This window comes from Prionailurus viverrinus, chromosome E2 (genome assembly GCF_022837055.1).
Source record: "Prionailurus viverrinus isolate Anna chromosome E2, UM_Priviv_1.0, whole genome shotgun sequence".
NCBI lineage: Eukaryota > Metazoa > Chordata > Mammalia > Carnivora > Felidae > Prionailurus > Prionailurus viverrinus.
The window spans coordinates 10,366,638-10,386,814 of record NC_062575.1 but is presented as its reverse complement, the minus strand read 5'-3'; the positions used below and the strand labels follow the sequence as shown (position 1 = coordinate 10,386,814).

Below are 20,177 nucleotides of genomic sequence, written 5' to 3'. Positions count from 1 at the left end.
ATGGACATTTACAGTCGGGGATATTCAGGAAAGCGAAATTTTTAAAAAGTTATTTTGAGAGATAGAGAAATACCTAATTACTGCACTTTATGTAAATCTGAAGTAATTTCCTCCTAGAAAAGTACTAACTACACACTTTAGTTCTGTGTCCTCTGTCTCTGAATTAGTCAAGTGTGGTTGCTGCCTTAACTTGCTCAGCTGGAAACCGCTGGCTCCGAGGACTCTGGGCTCACGTGATGGGTTAAACACAGGGACCCCGCGTATGGAACCGACGCAGAATATTCATAAAGCCAGGCCGCACGGTTTCCTAGGAAGGTAACCCTGCTGTGTTTCTCTAGTGTCCATAAAACCCAGTCCACACAGCAGCTCTGTCGGTGGGTGACGGGGATTTTGCTGATGGTTTTACAATCGGGGATAGTTTATTATTATTATTTTTAGGATACTTTAATGCATGCTTTTATGCGTGGTATTGAACTATGGCATCTTCAGTGGAAACTGGACCGAGTGCCATCATTTCCCCGGATGTCACTCTGACCCCGTAACTTTGGCCTTTCGGCAGTCCCTTTGCGCATTCGTTGTGGCATTTTGTACGAATTCATTCTTTTTACCTGGTGGACGGGGATGGGGTGAGGGGATGGGGTACGCTCGTAGCGAATGGAACCGAGATTACAGATCATACAGGTGCCGTGTCAGTTATTAAGCTGGGAAAGTGAAAGCCGCCTATAAATTCTCAAGGTAGCCTTCGAAGTCTTCGGTCTTTTAGAAGCTGGCTTGGGATGGAGGCAGTGAGTCACGATCATCGTTTTCATGCTTTTCCGTAGGTTCTGGGTAAGCAGTTTGTAAACGTGCATCTAAATGCACCCTGTGAGCTTATAATAAGTCTCATTCTTCACATTCTTGAAGTGTGGGTGATGGTATTACATGAAGTCCATCTTGGAATACAGTGATTCCCAGAAAGTCCACATGGTTTTTCATTGTAGTCGTATTGAAATCTGCACCCCTATTTTAGGACAGTCCTGTCTGTAGTGTTCTCATTTGAGCATCCTTTGGATTATTTTCAGGGTTACACGGTGAGGTAGAGAGAAGAAGCATTTTGCTGCGTGCTAGGCAAGGGGTCAGGTATGTTTTATATGTCATTCAATTACCTTACTTCCCACAGGAACCTAGCGAATTGTACATTATGATGCCCATTTTAGAGATGAGGAAATCGAGGCCTTGCCTGCATCGCGCAGCTCGCAAGGGACAGAGCTGAGCATGACAGAGCTGACATGCGTGCCCTCCCCCACTGCATCTCGCTGCTTCCCTGGGATGCACTCCAGGGCCCCCCAGGGCTTTCGCAGGCTCCAGCCCTGACCCCAGGGCTGAGTGTTGTTCCTGGGATGGGCGCCATGGATGGAGCCTGGTACTGTTGCCCAAGGAGCCGATCTGCCCCTCCGTTGTTGGGGAACGTGTGGTCAGGAATAGGATAGCGGCATGCGGCGAGGATGGTTCCGGTCCTTCCCTCTGAGATGAGTGGCCTGAGGCCTGGAGAGAATGAAGCGATGGAGAGTTTGAGTAAGCTGCCATTTCTGAAATTCCCGGGGGCCCAGGGGGCTGCTTGCACTTTCTTGGTTTCTTAGTTGTTTTCTACTTAAGAACCCCCTTTGCCCCGTACTCCTTCTATGCCCTTTCCTTTCCTCCTCAGATACTAGTGCTTCACGTGCACAGATTTCTCCAGCGCTCACGGGAACAGACCAGAGATCGAGCGGAGTAGCTGTTCTGCATTTGCCTGCTCCTTCTCTACAACATGGACCTGAATAACTCAGATCTGCGCTTTGCAAGAGAAGCAACTGACTCAGCTTATGGCGGACATGTCCAGTGACCCCCGCTACGTGTTTGCTTTTGAGGAACTAGAGAGTAGATTTGAGCCCCTTTAGAGTATGGAATGCAGGCCATTCTGGACCCATTCAGGTGGCCTAGCAAGAGTTGGTGGGACCTGTGAGGTGGAACGGTCCTTGAGCGATGCGATATTCAGTGTTAAATGGCGTGCTTGGTTTGAGTTTTTAGTCTGTTCTATTAGGAAGTACCCCTTGTATCTCCCTGTAAGCTTGGAAAGTGTTTTCCTTGGAGAGGACTGCCAATCTCACTTATCAGCAAGGATATGGATATTGCTAATCACATTTGTCAAATTCTGGGCACAGATATAACCCATGCCATGGCTCAGATTTCACACCTGAGTAGCGGGAATGCAGCACAGTGCTGGTGGTGATCAAACCATCCAGTCATTACTATGCTGCCTTCCTGGGAGTTGGGTGCTGCAGCCTGTGTGTGCCGTTCCACGTGTGGTATGTGTTTCTTAAGACCTGATTCAAACGGCACATGGGAATTTCACTATCCATGAAAACTGTACCCTTCACACACAGGTCTTGTGAATCAGAGAGCCCACCTAGCAAATTCTAGTTTCTCCTGGGTGTCCTGTATTTAACACGGGTCCTCCTAGCACCTGAGTCACCGTCCACGGCTCTTGTATTGTAACTTACCCAGATGAGGAACTGATGAGGAAGGCCAGAAGTTGGGGACGGAGGGGTGGTAAATAGGAGTGTATTTGGGGAAGATGGGGAGTTCCGGATTGAGAAGACCATCCACACGAGCCAAATATGTGTGTAGCTGGGACTTGAGATCTTATTTAATGAAAGAAGAAATAATGACAAGCCAAACAGGGCCCTTTGCAAGCATCCCCACTTGGGTACATCCAAACCAGCGACCGGCGAGGCAGCCCAGGGCAGTGCAAAGCTGTTTTCAAAATCAGGGCCATTCACCGTCCCCAAACCCTTGCAGGTCAGGCCTGAACACCTTCTCTGTGCCCCGTGTAAAAATACACTTCGAGGAGATTGGATACGCCCTATGAATTATACCTTATTTATTATCATTGAGTCCCCCCTTCTTCCGTCATGCTTTAGAATTATGGGCTGGAGCAGTTCTTAATACTCTATTTATTTTAGGGGAGGAAAATGTTTTTCTTCAACCACAACATTCATGCAATACCAACTGCTGGCAGTTTCCCCAGCATTTAAGGAAATATTGTTGTAAGGCTTTTATGTTCTGTACTTCAATCAGCCAGACCCAGCAGTATCCCAATAGAAGGACCCTCAACAGACCATTTTCAGCATTTTGCTACAATTAAACTCCTCTGGTTTTAGCCCTCAGGCAATTTAGTACCTTTTTACATATGCACATTATGAACTTTTGACCAGGGTCTAGCAGTCATATATTAGAGTGTTGCTCTCGAAAGCAGGCTTAACAAGTTCCTCTGAGTATTACAGTTGGAGTCAGTCGTGGAAAAGGTAATTTAAGCAACTTGCAGCGAGGCCATTCAGAATCTCAGCGATGACCCTAAATATCTCTCGCTTGTGCTCTCTCTCTCTCTCTCTCTCTCGCTCTCCTTTTTTTTTTTTTTCCTTGTTTCCTCTGGAAGCTGGTAGCAAGAGCTTTCAAAGTCTGTGATTGATCTTTTATTCAGTAGCTAACGAGGGCTGTGATTCTATTAGCGTGCTACAAGGCAAGAGAACAGTGATTTAATGAAGTGTCTAGTGAGCCGGCCATAGATTTATCCTGTTGTCGCTAATTTGCAGTGCCGTTGTGAACATAAAGGAAGACTGCACTCACACTGCTATTAAGCAGGTATTTCCTTAGTAAATTGTTGTAAGGTCAGGTACAGTTATCTCAGCAAAAGCAATGCCTTACCTCTTCAGTGTCTGCGGATGACAGCCGCCGTGCTGAGCGCCCACTGAGGTGGAACCAGGAGATCAGAGGTCCGTCTCCAAGTCGCCCTTAGCGGAGGCAGGAGCAGATGAACTGCCAAGTAGGAGTAATAGAGTCATAATTGGTGATTAGAACTGGAAAGGTACAATAACATCTTAATACAAACTGGCGTATGTTATAGTTACTGTCAGTTGTTGTAAACTCGCCCTGCCGCCCGGACTAGTTACGCTTCCCTTGATTAGCTCGGGGAAGCGCGGTGGCGGTGGCGGCGGCGGCGGCGGCAGGTGCACACGGGCACGCGCACGCGCCTAGAGCGTCCACACCGCTCCGCTCCCCGGGGCCCTGCCCTGTCTCTGCTAGTTCCCGTGGGCGCCGGCGCTCACCCCGCTCGGAACGCGCCATGGTAACCTTTTCCTACCACCCTGGGAGAACCGTGATGGCGTGGGTGTCCTCTGATTCCCCCCGCCCCCCCTCTTTCCAGGCACAGTGACATTTATGCCCACTGGCTTGGAGGCTCGTTGAACTTTTGTTTTATTTGCCTTTGCAAAGGGGCGGTGTTTGCCTCGTGTCAGATCCATATCCCACCACACTTCTGTGTTCACAGAAACAGATTGGGTCTCGCCACCCCAGAAGGAAAACGGGAAAGAGAGGAATTGCGGGGCGCCGAGGAATTTTGCATTTGAGACTGGCCTCCTCGTCAGAACGCAGGGGCGGATTACAGGTGCAGGGTGCGACCTGTGAGGTGCCCTTGCAGGTATGGGGGGAGGGGGTCCATCTGTGGGGAAGGCTAATTGAAGAAATTCCTTTACGATGCTTCATGAGGTGCCAGGCTGGCTTAAAGGGCAAGCCTTGGTAAACAAGGCATTCCACGGCAAATGTGTTCGTGGCCGGAGGCTCCTCTATGCTCCGCAGCATAATTGCTCTTTAAATTCATAAAAAGAAGAAGGTAACCAACATTGCGCAGACACGCTGAGCAGCTGTCCGTATTCATAAATCTAGGTGACTGGTCATTTGTTTTGTTTCGGACGGGGTAAGGCTGGGCAGGTTGCCTCGGAGCGAACCATGAGGAGAGCTAAGGAGGTGAAGGGCCCAGACGCATTTTACTCATCCAGGACGTAGTAGGTTCTCAGCAAATCTTGTTTGATTCTGCGCTTGTGGAATCTGGAGAACCTTGTCATCCGGTGTGCACCCTGACCCGGGAAACTAGGCCGGTTCTCACGCGTACTTAGAGCCCCAGGGATACCGCGGTAGGTTAGTTAAGGCTTCTGCTCCAGTAAAGAGTTTAGAGGAGTGTTTGGTAACCGGGCCCTGTTTGTAGACAACCATCAGGATGATACAAAAGAGCGAGTCTAACTTCCTGATTACCCACCGCGGACCTTTGAGCCTCAGCCTGGTCACGTTCGGTCTGTAACGGTGGTGGGACTGCCCTGCCATCGAGGGGGCCCCCCTCCCACGGGACTGAAACCTCAGCTTTTCGGTCTGGAGATCAGGACCCGGGACCCACACAGGCAGCTGCCTGTCGTGGAGTGTAGACGAAGCTGACCGATCCAGAGTGCACCAGCCTCAGTGAGAATCTGGTCAGGGCCTGGGAACGGCTGTCACTGACCCGTCTCAGAGGGAGGTGGCCTAGGGAGTCCCCATACACTCCCTGATTTAGCTTCACTGGCATATCCAACACTAGATAGGATTGAAAGGAAGCGAGGAAAGAGGGAAGGGGGAAGGAGAGGGAAAGGAGGGCAGGGAGGGAAGGAAGGGGGCTGGAAAGGGAGGGAGGAGAGCACAGCCCATGTCCACGTGCCCCGTCTTACAGTCCACACGAAGCACCACGACTAAGGGACTGAAAAGCGACTAGAATCTCTCGAGTACCTCCTCTGTGCCGATACCTCTTTAATCTTCATGGCAGGCCCTGTGACCTAGACGATAAAGGTTTAGACGCCACGTCAGAAGCAAAGGCATGATCTGAACCCAGATCTGTCTGCGCTTCTATCCGTAAGTAGGGAAGGGCTGCCCGTTTCAGTGTGCCCATGCCCCATTCTTCCTAGGGAGGCCTCCTTCCTCTACAGGGCTGGCAATGACTGTTCCCTCCCTTTCGTTTCTATATGGGTCCCCATTTAGTCCCCCTTATTGGACAAATGGACATTGCACCTTCCATTCTGGTTTGGGGACCTGTTGTTGGGCTTTCCATAAGGAAAATGAGGGAAAATAGAAAGAGAGTTATGAGAATTCCTGTTTCTAAAGTGGGTGAATAATCTGGGCTGGAAACATACTGATTTAGACCTACAAACCACTCAGCCCACCCCGCCATTTCCCTAAGTGGCCCTGAGGGAAGATTTGTTGAAGAATTGTCTGTTTTATCCCATGACCCAAGCTCAGAGGTTGAGGCAATATCCCTGAATAATGTGCCTTTTCACTAATAACCGGTGGACCCATAATCTCTTAATTTAGCATGCTTTCCAGGAATGTGTTAATATTTTCCACTTTACACAGCCTGTTTTGGTAAAAGCTCCCCTTATTTTAAAAAAAAATTATTTTAACGTTTTATTTTATTTTTTGAGAGGGAGAGACAGAGTGTGAGCAGGGGAGGGGCAGAGAGAGAAGGAGACACAGAATCCAAAACAGGCTCCAGACTCTGAGCAGAGCCCAACAGGGGCCTCAAACCCGTGAACGTGAGATCATGACCTGAGCTGAAGTTGGACACTCAACCGACTGAGCCTCCCAGGTGCCCCTAAGCTCCCCTTATAAATGCTCCTTGGTAAATAATACCCATCCTCAGAGGACACTAGTAGTAGAATTATTTTATGTTTTGTTTTTCAAGTATTCTGTGTTTCATGGATTTTTTTTTCTTTTTGAAGAACTGATCTTTAAGATCAGAGTTGCATTCAGATGGGCTTTATTTATTCTTTAAATGAAAGAGGCTGACACGTTAGACACAGAAGGTCACTTATTCAATGATTCCATTTATATAAAATATCCCAAATAGGAAAATCCAGAGAGACGCAAGACAGGTTGGTAGTGGTCAGGGAGTGACTGCTCACGGGTCAGAGTTTACTTTTGGGGTGATGAAAGTGTTCTGGAACTAGACAGAGGTGGGGGTTGCACAACATAGTGAACGTACTAAATGCCGATGAATTGTGTGTTTTAAAATGGTTCATTTTATATATAAATTTCACCTGAATAAAGGACAGATAGGGTACTACATACAAAAGGCATCTGGGCACATGAGGCATGTTAAACTGTTCCCCGTCCCCCCATCTTTTCCCCCTGTAGTAAACATTTCCATCACTAGAGCACAGGCCGGAAAGGCTTGGGCTGTGTGCAGTGTCCAGGCAAACAGATGTCAGAGAGGGAGCCCAGTCCCCTCTCTAGAGGTGTGTGTGGAGTTGCGCACGGAGCCTCAGAACCACAAGCTTACCTTACCGTTTCTTAAGCATGCTATTGATTAGTTATGTGTTTGCCTGTGTTATTAGTAATGTATTCCTTAAAAAATCTATGTGCATTATAGTCTTTGATCTTGTCATGAAATTTCAAAGCCGAAGATTCCATTTTCTTTTTTCTTTTTTTTTTTTTTTAATTTTCAAAGGGTGGAATGGAAATAATTTTAAAACTTTTCAAACTTGCCTTTTTGGTGGAGAACTTCCTGCTGACCTCCATCCATGTTAATGAGGTGCACATGTGTGGTGTATATACGTGCGTATATACATGTACACAGACACGTGCAAACACGTGTAGGTACATACACACATACTTTGAGGAGAAAAGGGTACACCATTTGCTTCAAGCTTACTGTATTCTAGAGGTGAGGAATATTTGAATACAAGACTGACGCATCTTGTAGATTAAAACAGAAATTAAAGACTTCAGACTCAGGCCCCATCAAAAGCTCTCTTTTCATTGTTCTTTTATTGTTTATTGACTTCAAAAAGACTTCTTAGTTTAAACTGACTTTAATGTCTCTTGAATGCTCTTTTGTAAAGTGACTTTGAAAACTCGGGGATAATGTCTTCATTAAGTGGAGAAAAATCTTGGGGAAAACTATAACTGTAACTTGCCTTTCATTAGAGTAGAAAGAGATAAAGCTTTGCTTAATTAATGTCTGTTTTCCCTCTGTTCAGAATTCTAAGGGAAAAGGGGGCTAGAATTAGTGCTGATAAAAGCTTGAAACAGACATAGCACTGCAACTTTTTTCTTCCCTACTTGGAGTTCAGAAGAGCACACTTCATATAACCCCATGAACGTTATTGGAATATTCCAGGTGCCCCGTCTTGTGGATGTATAATGGCTCTAGACCCAGTGACGCCAGTCACCACGGCTCTTTCCACTTTTGCCTTCATTTTCTTTTCTGTTTGTTTCCAACACTTGTTTAGGACTTGATTTGAGAGGAGACAGCTACTCGTATGTTTTCTTTTCTCTTAAAGAAGAAAAATCCAGGGGCGCCTGGGTGGCTCAGTCGGTTAAGCGTCCGACTTCAGCCAGGTCACGATCTCGCGGTCTGTGAGTTCGAGCCCCGCGTCAGGCTCTGGGCTGATGGCTCGGAGCCTGGAGCCTGTTTCTGATTCTGTGTCTCCCTCTCTCTCTGCCCCTCCCCCGTTCATGCTCTGTCTCTCTGTGTTTCAAAAATAAATAAAACGTTAAAAAAAAAAGAGAAGAAAAAAAAGAAGAAGAAAAATCCATTCTCTCCCTGCTGCCTTCTAAGCCACCGTTCGGATTCGATCTCTTCACAAAGTCTTTCCTGATTGCCTCAGCCTCTGCGTACCAAACGATTCCTTTTTGCACCAGATCTTTACTTTTCTGTGGCTTTCTACCTGTTCCCTGTCTCACTTCTTCTCTCTGAGGAGCTGATTTGCCCCTTAAGGTTAGAAATGCTCTTCTGAGCTGCCTTTTTTTTTTTTTTTAATCTGTGGGGAGCAGAATGCTGGACTCCTGCGACATCCAAGGCTCCACCTATGCTGGCTGATCCCACTGGCTGCCTTATTCTTTTTTCCTATGTTAGTAGTGAAAGGGAGAATTGCTCATAGGAGCACCACCCATCAGAGTTCAAAGTCAGTTTCAGGATCTATCTTTTTGTGTCCACACATGCCAAGGAATGCAGTTCATAGAGGAGTCCTCTTCAGCTGCCTTCTCGGCTCCTGTTAGAAGGGATGCCACCCTTTCTGTGTAGACATCAGCGATCCTAGGGCCTGACAGTCAGAGGAAACAGTATCTTAAAGTGGAAAAAGCACTTGGGCTTTTTGATGGGCTTGGGATGAAACAAGACCTGGGCACAAATCCTGTGTCTTCCACGTACTAGCTCACTGACCCAAGGCAGGTTGCTGAGGCGTCCGAGCCTCAGTGTTCACATCTACAAAGCGGGGATAGTAGTGCTTACCTTGAAGGGTTGTGGATGGATCAAATGAGGTAGTGTGAGGTGTACTTCTAATCCACACTGATCTTAGCAAACCCCCCCCAGCCGCCTAATTCTGCCTCACAGCAGACCCACTCTGGCTTCTTCTAAGTCACTAACACTTGAAAAGACTTCCCTTTTTACCTGTCTCCCCCCCAAAGTATATTTAAGAGGGCAGCTTTCAATATCATGATGTCTTATGCCTAATAATCCTGACGGCGTAGCTGTCTTGATTGTGTCTCTCAGTAGATGGACGGGTGGGTAGATTGATTTTGTTTTAACACCTGTGCCATCCCGCTGGCCTGACTCTTTTTCAAATGCTCAAATGCCACCGAGTCCTGGGTTTTTGGAGGCGGACGTAAATACTAAGAGTTTTAAGTGGCATGGAGTCGCTGTGGGTTTGTTATGTAAACCCTCAGGGATATTTATACCCTCTACTGAGAAGGGTAATTGAGCTTCCAAACCACCCACCAAGATTTCTGCCTGTAAAATATTTAAGGACTGGTACTATAAAGCCATTTCCCTTATGCAATTTGTTTTCCATCTAGAAGCAGGAGAATAAGGGGAAATGGCTCAGAGTAACTTATAAAAGCCAAACTCTTAAGCCACTAAATGCATCTCCTCCACAATAGCACCTGGAGAAGGGCTGAAGGCAGACAAAAAGTAAGCAGAAGAGGGACCAGGGTTCAGAAATTGAGATGACAGAGCTCCACAATGCCGTGCGATGATGGCGTCATAAATCATCCCTTTGGTATCAAGCTAGACGTTCCCTGCAAGCAGATCACGGAGTGTGTAGAAGGGGTTTTTGATAAAAGGGGCCAAGTTAAAGGATGTGAGAGCCTGAACTTTAAAAAGCAGAGCAGGCTGCCAGGATACCTCTGAGTGGCTCACACACGGTGGGGAAGAGTCCGTGGCTGAGCTTACACGTGGACCGTCGGCCCAGACCTGCAGGGTTGAGCTTTCTCGCCTTCCTTGCAGAAGGGTCTTGAGGCGTGCTTTCCCGGGGAGCCCATCCCCCTAGAGGAGGGTGCTGCAGGAGCCTGGTGAGGTGGTGCCGGGTGACAGATGCTCTAAAACAAGGCTATGTGCACAACCTGGGATTAGAACTGAAGAGATGGGAAGGGAACGCTCAGGGACCGTAACAGGTGCGTACATTTCAGATCGATGTGTTATGAAAGGTAACACTAGCTGCCCACCTGTAGACAGTGGCTCAAACATGGGAGACTTTGCGGGGCGCTGTCTCTTCTATCTCTCTGCCCCTCCCCTGCTTGCGCTCTGTCTCTATCTCTCTCAAAAATAAATACACATTTAAAAAAATAAACACACACACACACACAGGAAACTATATTGGTTTTATATAAGGTCCAAAGTGACTATTCTGGAATAATAATAGGTGGCTCTACCCCCCCCCCCCCCCCCCGGTGACTCGGGGACCCAGGCTCTTTCCATCTTGTGGTTCTGTTATCCTCCACGTCTGGCTTCCAAGGCTGCACTGGTTGTGTGCATCACACTGATGGAAGAGGCCGCATGTGGGCCGTCACGTAGGAGGCATCTGAAGGACCAGGCCTGGGGGTGACACCCGTCTGTGGAATGTAAGAGGCTAAGAAATATGGTCAAGCTGTGTGCTCAGGAAGAAGAGGAAACAGGTTGGGCAAACAGACAGCAAGTCTTTGCCCTGGTTGTTGTTTGAAGTCACTTTGGATCCTCAGTACTTGTTTTTTACGCCCAAACTTTTCATGTGGTTGACTCTGGGGATAGCCAGACGTGAATGGAGCATGCTCCCTGCTGTCCACTGTCTTAGCCTCTTGGGGAGGCAAGACCCTATTCTTACCGTCCACCGTGCCAAGTGCCAAGGTCTGTCTTCCACTAGAAAGGATGATACGTGCTCACCGCCACGGCCTCCCTAGCTACTGGCAGTGGCCGCGGGACACTTCTGGCCAACGAGTCCAAGCAGAAACTCACCCAAGCCTTCTTAGAGACCTTCCATTCTCGGATGGAAAGGCAGGGTGCTGCTGGTGTGTTCCATCTCCCTTTCTTCCTTCGCGCAGTGCAGATTTGATGCTGACAGGCACAGCCTTTTCATTCTGTCGTAAAGCAACCGACAGCAGGGGAAAGTCACGAGAATGGCAGAGAGAATGGCCGTCACCGTATAGGACCATGGCCTGGAGTCAGCAACTGCGTAACCATCAGGCAAGTGTCTTCGTCCAACGTCTCCTTTTCCCCTTCCTGTCAATGAACCACTGTTAACCAGGGCGAGCAATATGAGTATGGGACACGGGTGTGAGAGAGATTCTGGATAATCCTCAGGGGTGAAAATTCTTTGAGAATTTACGTCATCCATCACCCCATTTGCCTGCTTGAACATATGCCAAATAGCCATTGTGTTTTGCTTCATTTGGGAAATACTCCAGTGCAGTGCTTCTAGGAAGTGACCAGTTTTTACACAGGAAGACTTTCTTTGCTGTTCAGATTTTTCTCAGCCGCTCGTTTCTGGTGTGGTGATGTGGGGTATGATCTCAGAACTTTGCATCTTGTGTGAAGTCCCCGAAGTGATATTTGAACTTCTTGGCTTTCTTACTGTTATTGTCCCCTTTCCTCTGTGACTTTGTACTGAGACACATTTATGTTATGAAAATTGCCTCAGGGTATTTAAAAATCTGTATTTGGGCCACATTGGTTAGAAGATGAAAATCCATAGGTGCTGATACCTGAACGTCATTTGACCTGAATTAGACTATGGTTTCTGTCACTCCCTTTTTAAAAAATGTTTATTTATTTTGAGACAGAAAGAGAGAGAGAGAGAGAAAGAGAGACAGTGTGAGTATACAGGGGAGGAGCAGAAAGAGAGAGACTCTCAAGCAGGCTCCAAGCTGTCATTGCGCAGCCCGATGCAGGGCTCGAACCCATGAACTGTGAGACGATGACCTGAGCCGAAATCAAAAGTCTGACCCTTAACTGACTGAACCACCTAGGCACCAGTTTCTGTCACTCTTAACAAAAACAATATTATTAGTAAGAAGACTACCACGACACCACTACTCATGATTTTCCATGCCAAGGAACAGTGCAAACATCATCACTCAGTAGATGTCCGATGTATGAAAATGAACTTGAAGAGCTCTGTACTACATCCATTTGCAATGTTGGGGTTTTTTTTTCCCCCTTTTCACCAAAACTCTTCCAGACAACAGTTGTCATCAGTTTTGGATTCTACACATACTTGAAATACTACAGGTATGCTTCTTTAGAAATGTAATGTAATGTAGATGCTCCGAATGATTTAGTAAAGCCATCCCTCTCAGTATTCCAATTGTTAAGATGCCAGTCTCGGCACCTGTTTTTCTTAGGTGCCTGCACTTGCAGAGGTCAAGGGCTGATGAAAATTCAAAGTTAAAAGAAGAAAGAATAGCACGGTAAAATCAGCTTCTGTATATATTTCAGATTAAAACCCCAACCATATAGAAGCCCCACTGCAAAGGATTGGCTGCATAGGACATTCGTATAACCAGCTGCATGAACGATGGAATTAGTCCGCAGGGCCAGGGGGCATGTGGTCGGCCTGATAGCTCATAAACCAAGGCCGTCGTGTCTGCAGTACTGAGCAGTCCTAGGCTATCGTTTTCAGGAGGCTTTGTCCGTTTTTAAATAATGGAAAACTTTGGGGCCCTGATAATTGTTTCTTAAGGAAGAGGCTCGGAGTTTGGAATGCGAATGTTTGTTAGTTGAAACTACGTTATCCGTGTGTTCTGTAAAGTGCGCGCATGCGGCTCGGAACGTATGCCGTCATGTTTTGGTAGATTGAAGACAGTCACACCATTTTGTTATCAGATGGAGGGTTGGCTGAACACAGCGCACGTGAAGACGGATTACTGGTCTGCCTCCTTCCTGGCTAGTCTGTGGTTTAGCGCAGGAAACAGCAGACTGGGGCCTTGGGCCAAACCTGCCCTACTGCCCGCGTAAGGCAGTGTAACCTGTAAGCTAAGAGTTCCTTTTACATTTTTAAATGGATGGAAAAATATTAAAAGAAAAATGATACTTTGTGATAGATGAAAACGGTATGGAGTTTGAATCTGATTGTCCGTAAAAAAAAGTTTTATTGGGAGACAGGCTTGTTTATTCATTTAGGTCCTGTCCGTGGTTGCTACAGAGTTGTATCGGCAGCGTCGAGTGGTTGCAGCAGATCACGTGTGCTCCACGAAGCTGAAACTACTTACTTTCCAGACAAATTTGCCAGCACTTAGTTTAGGTGGTGTACTTACCTGTGAGCAGAAGCAATTAAGGAGAGATTTTTGCCCCTTCTCTCCCAGGGTCGTGAGGAAGGGTCAGACTGCGTTCCTGCCCACAGTGCTGGTCTGGATCTCAGGGTACGTTTTCGAATTCTTCCTCTTCAGCAGGCCCCCAGCCCGACTTTGCCTCCACCCCACTCTTTACTCCCAGATCTGTGTAAGTTAAACAGCAAGGTGTTAGCTCAGGGCCGTTGCAACCAACTAGCAGTTCTCTGCAGGCCAGAAAGAGTCACCTCTAAGATGATCGAGCCATCATGTGGCACAGCCGACCAAGCCCTTGCAGCAGGCTGCCATTCCACTGTTCTGTAGTTGCAGAATAATTTAGGGATGATGAGGGGAAAGTGGTCTCTCTTTATCTGTTAATTCCTTGGAGGAAGTTCTGTTCAGAATGAATAGTCTTGAAATGTGTAATAAAGTTACCTATCAAGACCACTTTTACAGAGAGATTTAAATGTGATAATAAGAATAAAAGAAAATGAAGTGACATTGAGGGCGTCTTCTTTTATAACGGCTCTTGGTCTTGACTGTTAAGCACACTGTAAAATGACTTTTATACATTTATGGATGGAAATGGTTCTGCTGAAATTTTAAGTGTTAACATTGTTCAAACTTCCATTACTAACACCTCTCGCATTGCTACAAACGGTTTCCTATTTGACACTTTGATCATACTAACCTGGGACATTTTACACCGATGCTTTCATTTCATGGGATAGGAAGGATCTATTTTGATTTCCGCTCCTTTCTACAGGAAGCCAATACATTACGTCTGCACATCTTACCCCAGTGCGACCTAGAAACTGATCGTCACAGAGGATATTCTGGAGAGATGGAGAAAACTCAAATGTTTTATTTGTCAGACTGGCCTGGGTAGAAAAAAATACATATATGTGCCAGTCTGACAAATAAAACATTTGAGTTTTCTCCATCTCTCCAGAATATCCTCTGTGACGATCAGTTTCTAGGTATATACATATATACATATAGGTATATATATGGACATATATATATAAATATGTATAGGTATATATATGTACATATATATGTGTGTGTATGTATATACAAATATATGTGTATACATATATATGTGTGTGTATATATATGTGTGTATGTATATGTGTGTGTATATATATGTGTATACATATATATGTGTATACACACATATACATACACACATATATATGTATACACATATATATGTGTATACACACATATATATACACACACACATATATGCATACACATATATGTATATATTTTTTTCAACCTGGTTCCATCCTTTCCTGATTTTCTTGTTTGTTTTCCTTAAAGCTACTACTGTTCAGACTACAATTCATAACTGCACCTTATTTTTTTTATAACAGTCCTTACTGAGATATAACTCACATACCAGGCAATCACTCATTTAAAGTGTACAACCTAATGGCTTGTAGTATATGCACCGAGGTGCACAGCCATGAACACGATCAATTTTAGGACATTTTTATTACCCCCCAAAAAGAAAGCCTGCACGTCCGAGCTGTCACCTCCCAATATCCCGCTCCATCCGCCAGCCTTCGGCCGCCACTCATCTACTTTCTGTCTCTATAGACTTGCCTGTCCTGGACGTTTCATATAAACGGGGTCGTGCGACTCGCGGTTCTGGCTGACTGGCTTCTTTCGCTTAGCGTAATGTTTTCAAGGTACTGCACTTTATTTTTCAGTCCTCTGCTTGTGATTTCTTTCTTCTAAACACAACATTAAAAAAGAGAATACTTGCGTGCCCAGATGTATTGAACCCGCTGAAGCGTGCGGGATCTGTTGGGCTCCTTGTTGTAGCCACCACACCAAGCGGCAGTACCTCATCCCTGCTAGGCATTCTGCAAGTGCTTACCAAGTACGTTAAGTGCAGGGTTGATAAAGCTGATGCTTCCAATCTCCCTCAGCACCCCAGCGGGCATACCACAGGGAAAGGTGGGCTTGTAACAGGATGTGTGCGGACCTGCGCTCAGGAAACGCCCAGAAGCTCAGATGTGCGAGGCTGATGCCCTATCTACTAGGGAATCATGTCTTCATCTTCTCCACTCCCGTACTGAGCGCAGGGACTCCCTCGTACTGTTTCGGGCTCTCCTTGGTCACCCCGCTTGGCTGTGTCAGCTTGTTGCCGGCGCCTTTCCTGGGACGGGAACTTTCGGTAGATGGAGAAAGGTGGTATTGTGAATATTTTGCTGCTTTCCTCCCAGAGTTTCGCAGAGGAGAGTAAGGTGCCGTTTGGTTACAAACTCGTCCTTTCTAAGGTTTCGGCCTGTTTTTACAAGGCTGACTTTGGATGGGGATAACTCGAGTCCTGCTTTACATCTTGATGAAATGAGAATCCATTTCTCCATGAGGATCGTTTCGCAGTTTGCCAAAAACAGCCCAGGGAAACCTGTCTAGTGTTACAGTTGTTACCAAATCCGGGCAAATCATGACTGGTGGGGTGGGGGGTGGGGGGTTGGGGGGGGGGTGGATCGTGAACTCACGGGGACAGAATTGGACCATCAGCTTTCATTTTCATTTCAAGACCTGTCCCCCATTATCACAGAGGATGGAAAGTCTTCGTAAGTGAGAGCTAGCTAATTGCTTCCTTATTTGAAGACCTAAATGAGTTTTTAAAGTGAAATGCATATCTCCAAGTGCTAAGTAGCCAACACACAATAGGCAATTGAGATAGCAAAGACTAATTTAGAAAAGGTTGTTCTGTTCTTTTCTCTTTCTTCTCTCTTTCTCTCCACCTCCCGCCCTCCCCTGTCTTTCTCCCTCCTCCTTTCTTCCCTTCTTTCCCTCCCTTCCTCCTTCAGATCCTTCTTTCTTCTTTTTCTCTCCTCTCATTTAACCGTTATAAATACTACGGGGTTGCATCCGTAGGCTTTTGCTGGTAATTAAATAAATTATTTATACATTTAACACAATCTTGAATTACTAGCTGATCATCTTAGGCACTCAAAAGTATAAGAGCCCTTGAAAGCAATATCCAAGCATAGATATTCCATAGCACGCCTTACAATCTAAATATTGCTTTTAGTGTAATCGAAGCAGCGAGAGTAGTCACAGCAGTTGATGGACTATTTTTCAAATTGATTTCAAAAATGTATTTAAGGGGATGATCTTCTAGTCTAGATTACCTATTGATTTTTAATATGAAAAGCTCATTATGTAAGCAGTAACTGCATATAAAAACCTAGCAAACCTTTGCATAAATCCTTTAATTGAATTTCCAGAGCCCGTGGTTCTACTTTTTTTTTTTAATTAAATCTATTTCTTTTTTTAAGTGTTACTGTGTAATTTGCATGCTGTGTAGAGGCCCTGTCCCAGATAAAGTGCCATTGATCCTTATTAAACCTCACCTCTGGGCTTGCTTAAAACTAACTGGAAAAATTAAAGTGTTCATGCCGTGGTGCACTTATAGCTCGTGTGATAGGATTATGGAAAAAATAATAAAACTAATTTCCAGGAGAGAATTTATAATGTGAGATTTTATTTTTTTTTCAATTTGATAATTAATAGTGAAATCGTATCATATATATAAATCATATTTCAGCCTATAAACGGAAATGGCAATTAGTAAAGATAATATACACTTGATGTAAAACCATCATGTTACGTGCGGATAATCTTTTGGCATTTTAATTTTTTAATTGTAGAAGGAAAGGATTATGAGTTCAAGTCCGACACATTAAATGGTGGGTTTCCTTTGAAAAATCTGATTTTTTACTATGCGCTATATTAGGAGGATTTTTAATTTTAGTGTGGGGAAATATAAAAGACACCGAGAAAGATACTCTGGTTATGTTTGTGCTAAAATGTATGTATTAGAATTACCAGGGGAAAGAAAAATATAAAGGCTGCAATAGGTTTTTCTATTTTTTAATACCTAACATTTGTTATTTTAAAAGCAATAAAATCCCCTAAAGAAATATTCATAATCAATAAGAACACAAAATATGGAATATATTAACTGAGTTATAAAAATGTTTGTAGTATAGCACAAAATGAAAAACACAGCAAGTTATGTACGGTTTAAAGTGTAATCAATTTTGAGGTTGTATACAAGGATATAAATGATAAACACAAGTAGTAGCATTTTTAGTAAAGGCTGTTACAAAATACTGTATTTATGGCCTATTCCATTCTTTTTATAGCTCATTAATGTAGAAAACAAACACAGTGTATCCATCTTCTCCGACAGCTTAAAATTCCCTTAAATGATATTTTTAAATGGAAATACTGAGCTCATTTGATCTGTTTCTTCTTTGCACGTGTTAGTTTGAACAGGCGTATTTACCAGGGTTCCTTTGCAGACTCTGGAAGAAAAATGTGCTGACAGTGACGCGCTGCCCTCCCTGCACAAAACAGGGCTGAGTTGAACACCTTTATGAACAGGTTCGCTATTATTCCTGTCCCCTCAGAGGGCTCCATGCCCACTCCCCAGGTCCCACCCCACCCCAAGAAGAACCTTCACACCTTCGGAAGCTGCATTAATTCTTCCGGGCCACAAGGGGGCTGTTGAGTTGCTGGTTCACTGCACTCGCTGGCAGGAGAGAGTTTTAATGCTGGTTCCAAAGGTGCTTAATTTCCTGTGGTACCTATGAATATGCATGTGGTGTGTGCTCAGCAATCTACCGGTTCAAACTAGGCAGCTGGTTCTGATGGTGAGGTATATGTCTGTCTCTCTCTCTTCATCTCTCTCTCTCTCTCTCTCCCTCTCCCTCTCCCTCTCCCTCTCCCTCTCCCTCTCCCTCTCTCCATCTCTCTCTGTCTCTCCCTTTCCCTTGGACAAGTCCTTTCTGAGTAAGCTGAATCTGTAACGTGATTTCAATAGTTTATTTTCAGTATTTAATTCGATTTTGATGTTTCTGTCATGGCCTCTTTCTTCTCCTTTCCTTTTTGTCATTCTGTAAAAGTTATTAGCCTGTTATGGTCGTTGGAGCATAGTTCCATGGCTTATAGGAGCCACATACTGGGATATCCAGCCTTCGTAAAGCATAAGTAGGATTTAACAATGCTTTATTTGTTTCCAGTAAGGTAGGAGTATTTGGAAAAGAAAAAGGAAAGAAAAATCTTGGTAAGAAGGGCAACATACTTGAATTGTTTTCTTTCTTGCTGTTTGAATTAACATACAGTTTATTGCTAGATAGTTCCATCCATCTATCCATCTATCACCATCCATCCACCATCCATCCGTCATCTATCCATTCAACTATCCATCTGCCATCTATCCATCCATCCACCATCCATCTATCCATCCATCCATCCATCCATCTATCCATCCATCCAACCACCATCCATCCATCCATCCATCCACCCACCCACCCACCATCCACCCAATATGTATTGAGTGCCTGCTATGTGTCAGGCACTACTTTAGACATTAGGGATATGAATTTAAATTTGGAGTCTTGTTATCTAATGGGGAAGACAAAGACATATGCAAATCAATTTAACAAACAGAAACAGAGACCCAACTCAACCTTGGGCAATAACATTCATTTTAATGTTGAGAGCTTTTTTTTTTTTTAACTCATAGCTCTTGTTTATTTGGACTTTATAATTTTTTTTGTTTTTGTTTATTGCTTATTGTTAATATTTTTTGTTTATTTTTGAGAGAGAGAGGCAGAGTGTGAGCGGGGGAGGGGCAGAGAGCGAGCAGGAGACACAGAATCTGAAGCAGGTTCCGGACTCCGAGCTGTCAGCACAGAGCCTCACGTGGGTCTCAAACTCAGAAACTGCAAGGCCATGACCTGAGCCGAAGTCGGATGCTTAGCTGACTGAGCCATTCAGGCACCCCTGGACTTTATAATTTATAAAGCTAACATTACTATAAAGAAATATGTCTTTGTGGCATGACTATATAAAAGAAGGTACTTGACCTAGTAAAAATGAAGATGATGTATTCTTTTCCCTGGAATAGATTGGTATTGGTCTGGTTGCCTCTGGAGAATTGCATAGCCATTGTTATAGGGGGGTCAACACAGAGGATCATCTGTGGAATGCGGGCAGTCATCTGCAAGTTGAGGACAGGGGCCAGGGCACCAAATGAAGTGGTGTAAGTATTTGGCCTGTGAACCTGGCCAGTGGCCACAGTCAGGAGTCAGAGTTCCACATGAGGAGCGAAAGCCAAGCTGAGCTAGGAAAAGCCCAACCGGCACAAATTAGAGGCCTCCAATAATGTTGACCCAGTAAGGCCCCCATCACTGCCACTTCCCAAAGACAGTACAGTCAATGGCAAAGAAAATGGGGACACAAGAGAGCTGAGAGGACTTCAGAGTCAAGAAGCAGGCTTGCAACAGCCATATCTTCTCTGAGGCAATGGATGGATTTCGTGATTGGGCCACATCTTATAGAGTATCAGAATAGTAACCTTCTGAAGCTTCTTTGTCCAATATGATAGCCCCTAGCCACATCTGGCTATTTAAGTTCAAATTAATTAAAATAAAAAAATTCAGTTGCTCAGTTGCACTAGCCACATTTCAAATGCTGAGTAATCACATGTGGTCGGTGGCCACCATATTGAGTAGGGCTGATATGGAACATTTCTATCATGGCAGAGTGCTCTGTTGGACAGCGCTGCTCTCCAGCAGAAGTCTCCAAAGTGTGAAGAATGACTAGGATTCCAAAAGAAAACATGACAATTCTGTTTTATTTTATTCTTCTATGTATTATTGAATATCTCCATGCATTTATCTGGTGGCCGGTACTACTGTTTTAAGAGCTTTATATAGATTTACGCATATCATCCTTTTCAGTATCCT

At 44.9% G+C, this 20,177-nt stretch overlaps 1 protein-coding gene and 1 long non-coding RNA gene across 2 annotated transcripts in view; one reads left to right on the top strand and one right to left on the bottom strand.

Moving 5' to 3' along the window:
* WWOX (WW domain containing oxidoreductase) overlaps positions 1-20,177 on the top strand; it is a 980,664-nt gene that overhangs the window by 319,206 nt on the left and 641,281 nt on the right. The gene's annotated exons all lie outside the window — the stretch shown is intronic.
* LOC125152846 (uncharacterized) lies at positions 1,173-3,962 on the bottom strand. Its single transcript, XR_007147339.1, has 3 exons — positions 3,724-3,962; positions 2,520-2,660; positions 1,173-1,524 (listed from the first exon to the last, which is right to left on the bottom strand). It is a non-coding gene; the product is annotated as an uncharacterized LOC125152846 (long non-coding RNA).